The sequence below is a fragment of the Chironomus tepperi genome, unplaced genomic scaffold (genome assembly GCF_022539635.2).
Source record: "Chironomus tepperi strain 1889 unplaced genomic scaffold, CSIRO-AGI_Ctep_v1 contig_174, whole genome shotgun sequence".
NCBI lineage: Eukaryota > Metazoa > Arthropoda > Insecta > Diptera > Chironomidae > Chironomus > Chironomus tepperi.
The window spans coordinates 577,564-590,620 of record NW_027226296.1 but is presented as its reverse complement, the minus strand read 5'-3'; the positions used below and the strand labels follow the sequence as shown (position 1 = coordinate 590,620).

Genomic DNA, 13,057 nt, shown 5'->3' with positions numbered 1-13,057 from the left:
AGTGCCATTGCAAACATATGCTGAGCTTGTAAAGTCAAGATTCTTTTAAAAACATTTTTTCACTTCTCATAGTGCTAATTGCAACAAATAGCAACTGCATGTAAAATGCCACGACAAAATGTGAACTTGACTAAATCGTTGCACTTTATGGACTTGTGAATTTCTACTGCATATGTACATACAAGTATATTAACATTTTTTGTCAGAAACATTATTTAGCATATGAATGTTTTTACGGAATTACGTCAATTTCACAATCGGTAAATCTTTCATGTCAGTAATCCAATTGACTGATGTGTGTTTTGACGATAAAAAAATGATCTTTTGCCGTTATTCTCAAATGGACAATAAAGACTGCTTTGTGTCATTGTTTTTTGAATGAAATATGTTTACTTGACAGCAACTGATATTATTGTAATAATTTTGAATGGAATATGCTAGATGAAATGAAATGGCAGTAGCCGAATGCAACCTCATACCAGTTTTAGGTTGATCTAGCTGTATATGCCTCGTTTTTCGCCGCGAATGCATCAAACCCTTGTTCAAAGCGCATTCTACTATGACAACGCCATCCCTTAACAGACAATCATTATGCAAAAGCAATATTGCTGTGCATGCTCAATTTTGTTATAGGATTCATTCACACTGGAAGTTGCCTTGAAGTTTTCAACAGTTTGGTCACTTGAAGATTAGCTATCATTGCTTAAATAAACTAAAATACACTCAAGGTTGTTTGCAATTCTAAAAAGTGCAGCTTGCCGCATTTGCAGCCTAAAATCGACTAATTCATACAAATTCATAGTATTCGACGAGCTCTGATGTCAAGGTTTATCCTCATATGCTGAAAATTCCAATCTAATTAGCTACTTAACACCACAAATTTTTCACACACATAAATTTCCACTTAATTGCAACATAATCAATTACCTAACACTCGTATTAAACAAGCATTTAAAGCAATTTAAAGTTTCTGCATATTATGCACTATTAATTGATAAAAAAAAACAGTCTGTATTTCCAGCTGACACGCGTGTTTGTGAATTTTTTGAAAAGGAAAATAAATTTTAATGCAGACCTAGTTGCAATATGTCAAGAATAATTTGTGATAAACTCGTAAAAATTAATGTTTATTTATTTTTTTTTTGTTGTTTTTCTTGATAAGTCTCATTGTAATGTACTTTTGCGGTTTTGCGGAAGTGATTTGTTATACGATATAAGACAGAATTAAAAAAAATTATGAGATATGCTTTAAAATGTCAATGACATTTTTTGCGTGTGACGTAGGTGTGTTTACATTTATTTTGCTCAATTTTTTATTGTATTTCTCGAGTAAATTTCTGATTGGAAGTTCAATGCACTTGAAAAAAAAAGTGTGGAATTTTTGGGTGAATTTAAGTTTATTTGTTGAGTACGCAGAGTAATACATAGCTATAAAGAGGAGATTTACTTGTTTTTGGGAGCGCTTCTTAATTTATGTGACAAAAAATTCAATATTTTATTTAAATTTTCTGATGTATCTTCATCGAAGCATGCAGCTTGGGTTATGTAAAATTTTAGCTGCCAAGCTTTGAGTTTTTGAGATTAAATCTATGTCAACGTATCTCAGGACTGTCTAAATTTTAAGAATTTTTTATAATTTGAGATTTTATCGAACAGCACTTTTGTGTTGCATAAATTTAGCATAAATTCTTGTCTTAACGGTAACCCTTAATTGATCATAAATCCGAATCCAGGGCCTTAATTGGTTCAAATCCGACACTTTGCCATATATGCTCACTCCCCAAAACATGAGAAGCACAATTTGATCAAAAATCCTACTCCAAACTAGTGTGACTCTGATTTGTGGTCGGATTCGGTTTATATTAAGAACCATGCTAGAGTAAAGCAGCCCTGCTGTCGGATTTGGATTAACTAACCGACTTGTGCTGTTCGAGTAGGAGAGTCGATCTGAATCCATATAAAATAAGACTTGATTTCAAGTTCTGATTTATACTAACCATTTTATTATCTAAATTTTTTCAATAATCCACAATTTTCTATTCCATTTCATCACAACCGCACATAATAAAAATAATATTCACAGCCCACACTATAATTTATTAAATTTTATCATCACTTTCATTTAAAATCCAATTTATCCATTTTTCATTCTACACGCATGGTGTCAAAGATTTAAGAAATCTTCTTTATTGCGTCACAGTTCCGCATGCCAATTACACTAACTATTCCATGTCATTTACATAATAATTTTGTGAATATATATGAAAATTTATGCAGTCACATATGAGGTTCTATTTTATGACAATTTTATTCTTTTGTAGGTCAAAGCAGAATTTCTATATTTTTTTTGTGTATGTCTTTCACTTATAAGCAGTTGCTGAACAGTTGTAATAAAAAAAGGCAATATCAGACACTAAACGCGCGCGAAGTCTCCACAATGAAGCTACAAAGACGAATATTGAATAAATTCTACTTCTTCTCATTTATTTTGATTCATCACATGCTTTAGATAAATCCAAACAAAAAAATTTGTCTGATGTGAATGTACACAATGCACAGTATACAGTCATGCCGATTATTTCGAGCAAAGCGACCGTAATAATAGTAATGATGGATGAAAAATAAATTTCTGTGTCATTTACAAAAAAAAAAAGAACGCGGGTCGTGCGCTTCACAAGCATAGCTACAGAACACAACATTTATCATCGCAAATGTATATGAGAGAGTAAGAGCGAGAGAATGTAATGTAGATACATGTCTCATTGGTGTATGACATCAAAATAGCTAATACATTAGTGGCTGTGGGGGAAACAAATGAAAGTAAACTTTTTTTTTTGCTTTTTTTTTGCTATAGCAACGGATATACATGAAAATAAACATTGGTAAAAAATTATTTTTCCATTCAAAGTTTTTGAAAATTTCCATAATTTTTGCCTTTAAGAGGAGAATAAAGGGGATGATTTAGGAATGATGTCCAGTATTTGGGGGGTTTGTTGAAACCTACTTAATTATTTATATGGTTCTGTTAAGAACTGTTCTGCCAAAAACCGCAAGCTTGGATTTCGTGTATTTTAGTCTAAGTGAATTATGAAAATATATCAAATCCTTAAGGTATGCTGATTTTGTAAAGTGAACAGGCTTCGATGAGCTGAACATGTTATTAGGACTATGGAAGCTCTCTTAATTAAAGGTATCAAATTTAATTTTTTAGATGAGAAGATCACTCGTAAGTGACCAAAAAACTCTTGGAAGGAGACTGTTGATTGAAATAGTGTTGTACTTGACATTAAGAATTGACAAATGGAAGTCTGTGATAGAACCAGCTTTAGGTCACTGATCTGTTCAATCAGATCAATTTTTATATCTGATCTCCTTAATATGGCACTTGAAATCGACTCAAACTGGCTAGCCAGCAAACTGCATAAGTCTATTCAAAACGTGGCACCAGAGAGTCATGACTCTTTTATGCTTCCCGAGCGACGCAATGCCACAAACTGCAGTTTTCGACGTAAATATGAATTATTGTGGGTTATCGAACGAGTTTTTCTGTTTGTGATCATTAATATGAAACGAAATCATCACTAAGTGAGAGTCACGCCAGCCCGAAGTTGAATTTATGATCGATAAAACGATTTGTGCTCTTAGAAGATGCGGGCAAGTATGTGAGTAAGTAAGTAAGTTAGTAAGTAGACAAATATGAGAAATGGATCAAACACGATAATAAAAGTATGCCAAAATTGTCCAAAAATTATGAAAAAGTGATTGATCTGATCTGTGTGAAGATCTTGAATATTTAGGTTAGGAAGTTGAAAATTCATCACATCAGTACACACCACAAATGAACAAACCCTCTACGCCGTTTTAGAAAACAAAAATACTAAACGAAAAAAAGCGCGCACCACGGCACCGCCAAATACGCAAGTTTACATACGTTTATATCGTATGTGGCTTTTTTGTGCTGTTGATGTTCTCAATATTTTTTTTTATTTTCATACATGTGGAAATTCCATACACAAACTTACATTATTATACTGTGTGAAAAACTCATTCTCACACAAATGGAATCAACAAAACAACAAAAAGTTCCTCTCTTTTATTTAATACTTGGATATAAATAAACTTATTTGAGGTAAATTATATTCTTAATCATTTATCATTTAGACACTTTGCTGTTTTGTATTCTCTTGGAGAGGATTTTTTTTGATTGAGACGAAGTTTGGAGTGGAAGCTACTAAGAATGCAAAAAAAAACTTATCGCGTGCTTATTTAAAAACTAGATTCTCACAGATAATTGTTGGAAATTTTTTGTTTTCGATGAAAAAGCTTTTAAGTAGATTTGAATTCTGTGAAACTTTTGAATGCTTGAAGTAGTCGATTAATGAGTGGAGATTGGAAGATTCTAGTTATATTAGCTTTTGTCTGAGTGAATCGATGTAGATCAGTGGCTGAGTGACTTAGTATCTCGGTATCTAATCATTGCAACATTGACTCTGGGATCATAGGTTCGAGTCTCGATAGAAGGAATTCTCATTTGTCATTTACCGAACCATATGCAGTGGAAATGCGACTTACAGGCCGCCCTCATTCAAAAGAGTGATTCGGACTCCATAATAAACTGTAGATCTAGGTTTAAGTGTGGTGGTTTGGCAAAGCCTCACTCGTTAAGCAATTATTAGCCGCGAAACGATCTTTCGACGCGATTAGTGTCTGAAACTTGGCTTTATGTCATTGTCTCGGTCATTTGAATAAGTTAAAAAAAAGATTCGAAATGAGTCCTCAAGACTGCTTTTTGTCGACGAAAGGGCAAGCCTACATCGAATTCGATTTTTGATTAGTTTACTAGTTTGTTGTTTGAAAGGTTTATGGTAAATAGAAGTGCTTGTAGATTTGCTATGTGATCCACTTATAATTTGTATTAATTAGAATAATGTCTATGCTATATACCCATGAGAATCAAAGGACAGTCAAGAAATAGACATAAAAATCAAATCCCTAAGCCAGAGTTTGAAGTCGACTCGGATTTTGCATTGAAAATTTGACTCAAGTTGCCAATATCAACTTCCCTGGCAACATACCCTAACAATTGAATCAGAACCATCATAATCCCCATAGCAACACTGCCAACAATAAGGAACATCAACGTTGATTAACAAACAATTTACAGCTTAAAGCTTCAAATCTACTTGTTTCTTCATTTCTCTATTATCTTATAGTCCCTATCGCTTTTACGTATCAAAGCATATTTACATTTTTATAGCAAATAGTAATAAAACAGACACGTATCATAATAAGAACTATACGATACTACCGTAGTCATATCTGCCTGTTCACATATGAAAAAAAAAATAACTACAAAATAGCTTCAAGCATGAAAAAATATATATTTGAAGGTCAATTCTTGTCATTGCACTGACGATTTAATTTTTGATGTATATTTATTTTTTATGAAAATGAAAAAGAATTGATTTTCTTCATTTTTAGTTCAGATTATTGTTATTACGGCGATGACGATGGAATTGACAGAAGACATAAAAAACAAGAGTTTTGTTGTTGATAACTTGAATGTCGTCGATCATTTTGAGTGAATGTCAATCATTGTAATGTGATATTTTTATATAAAATATTTAATTTTGTGGAAAATTATTTTAAACATTTTGACATGAAAAAAAGTAATTTCCGAGATCCCTTAAAAATTGTGAAGCCAGTGCTGGACAACCTTTTGTCTTTCACGGCACATCTTGGTGATAACCTCAACAAAAACCACATACAGCATACAGTTCGTGACATTTTAGCGACAATCTACTGTACCGCATCACACAGGTTGCCCACAACTGTTCTAAAGCCTGCAGTTCCTTAGTTCTTCAATTTTTTTGGTCACCAAAGTCGTAAACATTCAACTTTTTTATCGAATAAGTGTGTAGTACAATAAGTAAAGGCAATAAAATATTTGGCTGATAAATATATCAAATGTGACATCCAAGAAATGTACTCGATAGCGGTATCAGTAAATAACATAGAAGTTTAATAAATTTCGGAGGAATTCAAACATTTATTGGGTCATGGGTAGTCCATTCACTTGTGGAATAGATGGTGTAATTGTGGAGATTGTTGTTGGGTGGTGTTTTGGGAGATGAAGAGTTGGGAATTGGAAAGTATTTGTGGGAATAGCCGGTATTTAGTCGGAGTTAAGTTAGAGTCAGTGTGGAATACGCCTAGCCTGTACATCGTTGTCCCCAGCCCACATTTCTGACTTTTTGGCAATGATTCACATCTAATTTGTGGTATATTTTCAGTCAAAGTTGGAAATCGACTTGTCTTACTTCGCTGGCCGGACAGATCAAGCATGATTCATGACCTCCCTCTGTCGGCGCCTGAAACTGACTCTATCGCTGGCTACCGCTTGCCAATTACCGATTCGACTTGTCCCTACATAAAATTCGAGTCAATTTGAAGCATTAGCTCATATAGACCCATATATTTCCCAACCAAGCTCTTTGGAATATTAAGGATAGAAACATATCACAGAGACATGTGAAAATGCCCATCTGGAGCTATCGCATGTTCATTTTTCCTTTTTTAACAGCACTAAATTTCACACAACAACCATGTGATTTTAAAGTATTTTCAATAAATTATTCACATGTTTAAAAGATCATTTCATGAACTTCAAAAACTATTAATGGAAATGGAAAAAAATAAACAATAGAAGAATTTTAACGGAATTGCGAACAACAGTTGATTCTGGAAATCCAAGTCCAGGGAAGTTTTACTCTATTTTAAGGTTAGATTCAATGAAATTTGGCCTCAGGACAGAGTCAAGTTAACTTGCGGTCGAATTTTTGCTCATTTCTACGCAGTGTCCTTTCCAGGTTATCAGATCTATATTTAATTAAAATTACACAATTATTGTTATTAAATAATCTTAATTAAAGATAACCTAAGTGTCCGCTAAGTGTATAAAAATACAATTTTATTTATTTTTATCAACCTTCGTTATCTAAAGCTCCCTTTTTTGATTTTATTTTGGGTTTTTACAAAAAATTTCACTTTTCAACCTTTGAATCTGCTTGAAAAAGTCATTAAAATTGTTGACACTTTTGAGGTAATTTTTTGGAACCTGTCCAAAAGTCACACGGTTAAAAATGTTCGTAACTCTTGCCCGAAGGCTTTATAGGCTTTAAAACAGGTCTCTATGCCTGCTAGGGATGTCGACTTAACCCTCACTGAGCCCTGAGGCTCAATTTCATCAAATCAACTCCAAAAGGCAACAAAATTTTACAACTTTAAATAACAAACAGTCCGAAAGCTTTTCATATAATTAATTCCATTTGTTGAGTCGCAATATTGTCAAAGTTACCAATCAGTACAGCAAATTGCCCGTAAATAAATTTTTTGATAAAAAACAGTCAAATAAATTTATTTACGCTACATTTTGCGATCAGTGCTTATTACTCATCAGTACAAATGAAAATATTAATGTTTTTTGAGTAATAAAAACTAAATTGTCATTTTTTCTGTATCCTGAGTTGCTGGAAATTGGGAAAAATTTTGTTATTGATTCGGTGATTTTTGTTATGTTTGGTATTTTTTGATGATTGTCATACGCAGGTGATTTACCTCCTTAAAATAAGTTAGAATGAATTCAAAACTTAATTGTTTAATGACTTTAGTTTATGTCTATTTTCTGGTATTTATTGGCAATTTATTTGAAAAAATTTCATTTTGTGAAGCTACAAGAGTTAATCAAAAACTGTCCAAATATACTACAGATCCAAATATACTACAGATCCAAATCCACTTGAATCATTCAGAAATCGTATGATTTTTAAATCAATTACAAAAATTTTACTCATAAACATCCAGCCGTGTTCAGCACAAAGAATATTCTTAACAAACAAATTAAACAACAATGCATGTCTAAGTATTATTGATGCTTCTTATTCTTATTTTTATTTATCATTCTTAAGGCTTCTTGAGTTCGTTTAGTGCTGTGAACTTCTTAGTTCTTGCTTTGCCTGTCTCATTTTTCTTGAAGATTAACTATATGTCAGGGGAGTAGTTAGAAATTGATTAGAAGAAGGGTAGGATATGGGGTTGGTTTGATTTATTCTCTAAATATCACCCTGCTTCATACTTGTTCAATTTGAAAATTAGCAACACTACTTATTAACATTGCTGGCTGTTATAATCATCTGTGATCCATGACCTCTCTTAGTTGGTGTCTAAAACTGGCTCTATCGTTATCTTTTGTCAATTCCCAATGCCCAATTTCTTCACAGTCTCAATCAACAGTCAGGAAAATGGCTTTAAAAAGCCATAATCAAGTCTAGAACCACAACGCATTGATATACAGTCGACAAGGCACCGGTACCTAAACCTTCTAATGGTAAAATTTGTCGCATCAGGATCTCGAAAATGGATCTAGCACAATGATTTCATTTGTATAAATGAAGCGATATTTTACTATTTTCGGTAGAATTTGCGGATGGGTGGGCTTTGCTAAGGATTTATTAGACATTCTAGAGTACTATTAGGCTATACTAAGGCTTTACACCTAGTATGGCAAAGAGGGTATAGTAAGGTATAATTAGAGAATATAGACCAGTACCGTACCAAATCAGTAACAAATTAATAGCATTGCTACACAATCTTCTTCGATAATGCTGCAATAATAAATATGATGTTTTACTATAACATAAGTTATACACATTTAATAGTCATTAACAAAAAATACTACAAAAATTCATCGATATTTCTCCAACTATTAGATACAAGGACTATTCGCCAAGGAAGTATTAGATACAAACTTGCCGAGAAGAATTTGAAACAAAAAAACAAAAAAAATTCATTTCAATTTCATATTTTTTTTCCCATTATTGATTATCGAATAACAAGTAATACGATATAAATTTAATGCGTTCATAGAATATATAAAGGAACCTGAATGTAATTCAATATAACATTCACATAATGAGCATATTTGAAACCGCAATTTCCATCTTTCTCCACATACACACATAGGAAGGCATTCCCTACAGTACATAAAAGTGTCTCTTTACTTAAACCTCACTTGATGGTTGTTACTGTCGGCATTAAAGGAAGAAAAAAAAAAAGTTTTCAATTTCACTTGAAAATGGCAAAAAAAAGAGAAGATGTAAAGAAAGTCATAAAGCTCATTATAATTCATCCACTTGATGATGCCTGCCTGTATATATATACAGTCATATTATTCTCTCTCTTGAGCGCCCGTTCACATACAAATACAATGACACACATAACATTGACTGACTGACTGTAAACTGACTTTATATTTTTGAAGGAAAAATTTCCATTGTATTTATCATATTTTCTCCCTTATAATCATCATCATCATCATCAAACGACATTGTGTGCCTCTATCACTATTTCTTACGATATGCTTATTTGTAGTTCTGTGCTCTTTAATGTATGGAAATGTCTATTGCTATATTCATTATTTATTTTCCACCGCGTTTAGCTTTTTATTTTCTCATTCTATTCATTTTCATTGTCGCTTGACGTTGTTGTTGTTGTTGCCTATTTTGAAGCTCTCTCAATGTACATGTATGTATATTGAGAAATATCGCCACTGCTAGCTATATACAGAAGGTTCGAATAGAATAAAAGAAAGAAAAAAAAATGGGTAATAATATTGATTATTTTGCATACGTCGAATGGAAATTTTGAGGCACACAATTCATAATTTATCATCAACGCTGGCGTTTTGTGTAATGCTCTAGCATATTTTCTAATATTGAGGTATCTGCTGGTGGATTTTGGTGGAGTTTTACTTTTTTGGATTGGGGTAGTTGGGGGATGTATAGGAGGATCTTTGTAGTATTTGTTGTGGAATTATCACTCGATTCATTGTCAATTCTATCAATTATGACTGAAATATTAATTAAAGCTTTAGAGGGAGGAACTAAGACTCTTCTGGAATCCTCTTCACTAAATGGATGTATGAAATGAATGTTTAAGGATTTTAGGTTGAAAACTACATGAAGTAATGTTAACAACAAAGAAGTATGATTCTATTCCGAATAGCAGAGTCGGATAATCGACTAGAGTGATTCTGTCATTTTGCCAGATTCGATTTAGATCAAGCAACACAGAATAACGTCATCCGGGGATCGAATTTTTGAGCGAATCTGTCATGGTGCAGGATTTGGTTTAAATCCGTCAAGTCAAAGTAACTTCGACCTGGAAACGAATTTTTGAGCGATTAACCGATTGAAACAAAGCTACGAAACTCAAGGAAGGCTATGGATCACACTTAGTCTGTACGGACAGCGAAGAAAGTAAGTACCGATTTGTCCAATTCGGGTATCATTGGCATCAATGGCCGAATTGAACTAGAATATGCAAAGGCAATAATAAGCTACGTTTTCATGAAATGGTGAAATACTTTCACACTTTATGTTAAATTGTTATAAGTTGACAAATTTAAATAAACTGCAACAAGAACATTGATGTTTGGGGTCAAAACTTCCTCCATTTTAAATGATCTAGAGCTAAGTTCTGAATAGTTTATCAATTAAACTTAGGCTTCTTAATATTCTTCTTTAATATCAAATAAACACTTACTAATATTTGTTTTGTTATTTGTTATACAAGGATTAAGATAGCGGTGTTGAGAACTCTAATTAAGCTTTATTTTTATAGCTCAAGCCTCACGATTCGGAAAATTTCATTTTTCACCTTAGCAATGAGCAGAAAATAGCCGTTACTATAGTGTTAGGTTACAAGGGATGTAATAAGAGAGTTCTTGAAGGATGAACTTGATTTTTGCATAGAATGCAAGATTTTAGTCGAGGATTTTGGGATTTATGTCTAAAAGTGCTCAGCAAATTGAAGAATTTAGGCCCAAAAGAGGGTTGTGACCCTAAAAATGGACGCGTCTTGGCTTCAAGATATCTTAATGTTTGATCGTCAATATGGCGATTTAGTGATGCCCAAATAGGCTTGGGTAGAGCAGTGCATATAATTTTCAAATAAATTCAAGTTCATTTCTCATTTTTCTTTTGGAAAATCACGTGTTTAGTCAAAAAATTCCAAAGATAAGAGCTTCAAATTTTCATTCATCATATTCATAGCAATTTTCACATCCATAAAGGTAATTAAAATTAGGTCAAATAAACAACATAATTTCTGATTGCACAACATAATTTGACACCATCAACTACAGTTTAATTTCTAAATAAGCACTAATTTTTTCCACTCAATGTCATTTCACCAATAAATCTAGTTAATTACTTTGTAAATAATTTAAAGAGCATTTTTCGGAAGGATATTGTACTTGACATAAGAAATGGAAAATTTCAATTTTTTAGAAGAATTAAGTCACGTGGAAATTTTTTTTGTGTGTTTCTTTCCAAAAATGTCAATATTTTAATAATTCTTTACAAAACTTTGAAAAACTGAATGAATCGGCAAGTTGTGAATTTTTCATAAATGGGGAGAGTGCGGAAGTTACGTGACGCATACGACAACCTTGGTGGAGAATTTGTGTTCCTCGTGGATCCTGTATCTTGTATGAGGTTTCAGTCCAGGCTTACCACTAAAGTGATCCGCAAAAAATAAATGGTCTACCCTGCACTGGTTTAAGGGGAAGTTAGTGGGAGGTGATGGAGAATTTACAAATTCGCTCCGGAGTCCAAATTTTGGTTCAAAATTTTACATACTTTAAAGCAGTAGTGCACAACCTTATATTTATTGCGGAAAATCTTGATAGTAAGCTTCGATCGAAACTGCATACATCATATGGTTCATGGCATTTAACCACATTTTGGTGCGGCACACAGGTTGCGAACCATTGGCTTAGAGGGAAGGCTTACAATTTGATTAAAGAATCCAAATGTTTGTTAATGATTATGCTATAATGTGTGGGCATGGTTATATTCAGTTGATGGTTAAATTTCTGGCAATTTCTCTTCAGTGGGGATGGGTCAGGGTCTACAAACGCTATTTTAACCGTTAGTGACCGTTCACTTATTACGAAATACACTTAGGGTTGGTGGGATGGGTGGTGAATGTTACGGGTGGGGTGTAGGGGGAGGTCAGCAAATCGAAAGTAAATGACCCATTACGTAACTTTTGGTCATTCCCCAAAACTTTCCAAGAACCAAAAAAATAAAAGAAACAAAACAAAAAAAAGCATGCCGCATGTGAAGAATAAAGAAAAAAAATGTTAAAACATGCGCCATCAACACCAACACCCATACCCCATTGTCACTTCATACTCATTCATTAAATTGTGACTGTGGATTTGATAAATAATCGAAGGAAAAAAGTGAAATTCCATCAACAATTCAAGTTCGTTTTTTGATAATCGCAATTTCGTCATTGCTGTCTTTCTTATCACATTCGAATGTTGCAGCAGAGTTGATAAGTCAACATAATATCGGGGAATTACCGAAACATATGTTTCAGTTATTTTTTTCTCTCTCAATTGTGCAATTTGCCGTGTGATAAGAGAAGATGAAGGCACAATAAATAAAGTATAAAAATTGAGAAGACTTACAAAATAAAATAAAATAAATTTCCACGTTGTTGTCGTGTGAATGTTGAATATGTTTTTAATATCTATATAATATATATATTCTTGTGTTGATGAAGTCAACCCGCCAGTAATTAACACTCCATTATCATTTTTAACTATAATAATTGTACTTTATCAAGGAGAAACTTCTTTATAAATATTATTTTTTTTTACACTGATAAAATTTAATCAATTTTCTTCATATTTTTTCACTTTTTTTATTTAATATATTAATGCACAACACCTATCCATAAATTAATTATTTGGATGTTAACAACAAAAAAAAAAGTTAAAAAAAATTAATTTTTTATTATTATTTTCTTATGCCTTTTTCTTATTGCAATTTTATTTTTTAACAATACATTAAGTGATAACAGAACGAAAAAAATAAATGCACGACACTTCTTGTCAGCGCGATACTTCGATTCTTACTAACAGAAATTCCTTTACGTTTTGCGATTTTTGTTTTGTTTTGAAGTTTTTTTTTTTCTTTTTTCTGTG

The 13,057-nt window shown here is 32.6% G+C and overlaps 1 protein-coding gene across 3 annotated transcripts in view; it reads right to left on the bottom strand.

Annotated features, from left to right (window-relative positions):
• LOC139089087 (putative leucine-rich repeat-containing protein DDB_G0290503) overlaps positions 1 to 12,695 on the bottom strand; it is a 41,207-nt gene extending 28,512 nt beyond the window's left edge. For all 3 annotated transcript variants that reach the window (XM_070638515.1, XM_070638517.1, XM_070638518.1), the window contains exon 1: positions 12,539 to 12,695. The gene's annotated coding sequence lies outside the window, so the exon portion shown is untranslated. The remainder of the gene's footprint in view (positions 1 to 12,538) is intronic.
• Between the last annotated feature and the right edge of the window lie 362 nt (positions 12,696 to 13,057).